Here is a 4,548-nt window from a genome sequence, read left to right as displayed (position 1 = left end):
TTGCGAAGGCTCCTCTTTACTAGCTGTACCATACGCTCATAGTATCCCCCCACCAGGGGGCCTTCTCCAGAATAAAGTGCCAGGCTATGCCGTGGTTTGCGGCATAATCTTGGGTCTTCTTGTCTTGAAATAGTTGGACAAGGTCTTTGTTGGCTTTCGTGAATGTTTTGGCGTTGTCGGACGTTATGGAGGCTGGTGTTCCTCGCCTGGCTGTGAATCTTCGTAGACACCTTATGAATGCTTCTGATGACAGGTCTGGGGTAAGTTCCAGATGCAAGGCTCTTGAAGTGGCACATGTGAAGAGACAAATATAAACTCTCTTTATCTGTTTGGCTGCACTGCTCCCAGTTTTCACGAATAAGGGGCCGGCGAAATCTACTCCTACGTGTGTGAACGCAGAGGTGACGGTGACCCGTGATTCAGGCAGATCGCCGCTCGGTAACGGTGTGTAAGGCCTTCCTTCCAATTTCCTGGATACGACACGGTGGTGAAGGATCTTCTTGACAAGCTGTCTCCCCTTCGGAATCCAGTATTCAGTTCTCAATTCTGTGAGAGTTTCTTTAACCCCTCCATGTTTTACTTTCCTGTGGCAGGCTTCAACAATCAATTTCGTCACGTGATGTATTCTTGGCAGCAGGATAGAGTAACGTGTTGCGGCATCCAGTTGTGCGTTTCCGAGTCGACCTTTACTCTTGATAACGTTGTCTTCGTCATTAAACAATCCAAGCTGTAGCTTAAGGTTGTCTAAATTCTCCTCATTCTTCATGGTTTCTTGTAAACTACGGACCAATAGACACTTTGCTTCGTCAATCTCTTCCGCTGTTAGGCTTGGCTCTGTATTCTGAGGCTCTCTCTTTTGGTTTCTCAAAGACTTCAAATTTCTAACAAACTATAGGCAGAAGGCTGTCACTGAATAGTTTCATGACATCACCGAATCGTTCGCAGTCGATGTCGTCGGTAAACTTCACAGGCTTGTTCGGTGTAGGCTCTTTGGTCAGGCTAACAAGGCTACTTGTATTTGTCACAATCTCTGGGCTCCGTTTCATTGGTTTGACTTCTTTCTTGCACTCTTCTGAAAGATCTTCTTCGTTCGATACTCCGGACTTCGGTTAGTGCTTTGAGGAACCCTTAAGCCAAGCAGGACCTTCCCACCACAGGCTGTTACTCACTAGTTCGGATGCTGGACACCCTCTGGACCCGACGTCAGCGGGATTCTCGACTCCGGGGCAGTGGCGCCAGCTCTTTACATCGGTCAACTTGTGGATCTCGTCTACCCTGTTTTGAACGAACTGTTTGAAGTCCTTGTTGGCCTGGATCCAATAAAACACGGTGATGCTGTCAGTGCAGCAGAAGACTTCTTCGATGTTAATTACTTGTGACAAAGCTTCTCGTGCGGTTGCGACCAGGCGTGCTAGGATGAGTGCGGCAAGTAGTTCAAGTCTTGGAATAGTCATGGGCGACGAGGGCGTGACTCGCCTCTTGGACGCTACAAGGCTGGTCCTGTATCCTTCTTCGGTTTCAATGCACAAGTAAGCAACAGCACGGTAGGCTTCTTTAGAGGCGTCTCCAAAACCGTGCAGGGAGGCTGACTTGACCTTCTTTCTCTAGCCCGGAAAGTAGTCGCGGCACAAGCTTATCTGAATGACCGTTTCCATGTCGTTCATCCACTTCTGGAGGTAATGCTGCTGGTGTTGAGGGATGGGACTGTCCCATTCGCATTTGTTAAGGCACAGTTTTTGTAACAGCATTCGTACCCAACCATCACCGGTGAAATAAGGCCAGATGGATCAAACAATTTCGCTGCCATTCGGAGAATGTTTCGTTTGGTAGGTTACAGATTTCTGGCGAATTCCACAACTTTGTTTAGCCTCATAATAAAGAAGTCTTCCTCCAAGTTCCAATCAGTTCCAAGTACTTTATACTCCTTAGTCGGGTCAATCTCATCTAAGCCACCAACGGAGAGTTTTGTGAACGACTGATCTTCGTTCGAGGGTGACTCTAGCTCTTAAGGCGTTCCTTTTTGAGGCGATCTAGGGTGATTTTCTCAATAACTTCTTTTTTGTTTGAGGCCCATTTTCTCAGGTTAAATCCTCCGGCTCCGAAGCAGGCGTTCGTTGTGTGGTAAAGAGCGTAGGCTTTGTCATCGCCTTCGCTGCAAGACGTCCAATCATCGACATACCGGCCTTCTTATGTGTTGCGTGCTAAGTCTGGATCGTTCTCGTAGTACATGGTAACATGTTTAAGGGTGGCGTTCAGCAGGAAAGGCGAACAGTTCATTCCGAAGATCACTCTACAGGAACGATAGAGCAGGGTGTTTGGATCTTCACTGTTGATGTCATCGACCCACAGGAATCGCATGAGGTCTCTTTGTTGCTCGTCCACCTCTATGTTAAAGTGCCCCTAACCCTTCAATTTGTTTTCTCGTGGTAGATTTCCATATCTTTCAAGAACTCATTTTCGAAAAATTTTTTGAGAAATATTGAATCCTTTTTATTTTACGAGCGCTAAAAGTTACTGAAATTTTTAAATTTTTGCGCCCTTTAAGCCCCGCTGGACAAATTTTTCTCTCGTGGGCTCATTAGGAACGAGCCAATGAGAAGCGTCCGATATTTGACACTTTCTTAGCTGTGACGTAAGAAAAGAACACCAGAAGGATTCAGAAGGAATCTTATGCATGCTGATTCCTTTCTCTACATTTCGAGAGTTGCTGCATCCAAAAACCACACATTTTCCAACCATTTTCTCTGTTTACAACTGAAGCATTACCGCGAATCTTCGGATATTTTTGCACGATGTCCTTTTCTTACGTCACGCTCCACATTTGGCCGAGTGGGGGACTAATGCGAACGATAGGTGAAAATATCGACAAGACTGCCTTCACTTCTAGCGCTCGTAAAAAAAAAAGGATTCAATATTTCTCAAAATTTTTTTCGAAAATGAGTTCTTGAAAGATATGGAAATCTACCAAAAGAAAACAAATTGAAGGGTTAGGGGCACTTTAAGAAAGGCTTTCTGGATGTCTGCAACCAATCCCACCTTATGGGCCCTGAAGCGCATTAGTATGTGGGCAATCCTTGCGGTCAACAGTGGACCAGTGTAAACGCAATCGTTCAGCGAGGGCAGTAGGGAGGGGTTCAACTTCGGCTTTTCGCAATCGGATTGCTTGTCCGGATGATGCGGGCCATCGTGACGTCACTTCCTGTAAAACCCCGGGAGTTTGAATGATCGACTGAACTACAACCTCGCCAAATTTTTTTCTTGGATGATCAGTCAAATAATTCTACGCCAGGTCATCAAAGAATCATAGGTATGTATAAAACTATTACCATAATACATGAAAACAGCATCATCGCTCATGAAATTAATATTTCAAGTATGAAAACACGCAAAAGTTTGACACTGGTTGATAGCAAATGCGACAAAACAGTGACGGCCTGCGCCTCTTTGAAGAAAGATAACTTGAGAATCCAAAAGAATTTAACAAGGAGGGAAAAGTGAGATCTTACTGTGGTTTAGAGCTTTCGATTGGCCATTAAAAACAATTATCTTATAACTTAATAAAAATGATCAGTGGGTTTAAACGCATTTAGCCGGTAATGTGTGGTCGAGCGCTCGCGAAAAGAAAGGCGAAAAACATTTTTCCTCAAGCTATCGAAAAAGCTACGTTGCAAAGAAGCCTAAAAGTAATTTAGCAGTTGGTAATTGTTGGTAATTGTTAATAGACAACGGGGTTTGCTTTTTTTGTTTAATTATCTCACCACAGGGAGTCCACAAAAGTTGTGAAAAAGAAAAAAATCAATAAATTATCGACTTACGTTGTTCGTTTCTTATGGTTTTCTATAGTGCTCATTTGCATACAATTTACGCGACAGTACTAATGTCGTGTACTTAGTTGTGCGCGAGCGGATCTGAGCTCTGCAGACTTTACTATATATAAATATTTATATTTATAAAATAGCCAGAGTCAAGCAAGCACTGTGATTGGTCAAACTGAGTTCTGTATAACTCCACAATGCACGAAGCATGCGTATGGTGCGTGCATTATAATTGTACATATGCACGGAGCACACGTCAGATGTTTTGCTTGTGAAAAATCTGGGAAATTCAGAGACAGAACGCGCTGTCACCGGCTCCAGCGATTCGCAAAGAACAGTCTCTTGTACTGAAAACTTGACTTGGAGTTAACTTCTTGAACTTGCTTACGACGTGACGAAAAACTAAAACAGTTTGACTTTTTACTTGATTGCGCTGTCGCGTGCGCTGTCGTGATCGTGTCGTGATCGGCAAGAGCGCGCGCTATTAAATTACGCGTTATCTCGTGCAAGGAGAGACTTGATGTTGATTAATTAAAATTCGCACTTGTCGAGTTGCGATTGTTTATATTTTATAAAAGAAATAAAAAACTTGTTACTCGTGCATTGTTGAGTTATATAAGCACTTGGGAATTTTTAAGAACACTCGAGAAGTGCAGAGAGGCACTCGCCTACGGTTTGTGCCTCTCTGCACTTCTTTCGTGTTCTTAAAAATTCCCGCGTGCTTATATAACTC

Source organism: Pavona decussata, unplaced genomic scaffold, assembly GCF_977016875.1.
Source record: "Pavona decussata unplaced genomic scaffold, jaPavDecu1.1 SCAFFOLD_51, whole genome shotgun sequence".
In the NCBI taxonomy this organism is placed as follows: domain Eukaryota; kingdom Metazoa; phylum Cnidaria; class Anthozoa; order Scleractinia; family Agariciidae; genus Pavona; species Pavona decussata.
The sequence above is the reverse complement of the archived record's forward strand: the minus strand, read 5'-3'. Positions refer to the sequence as shown.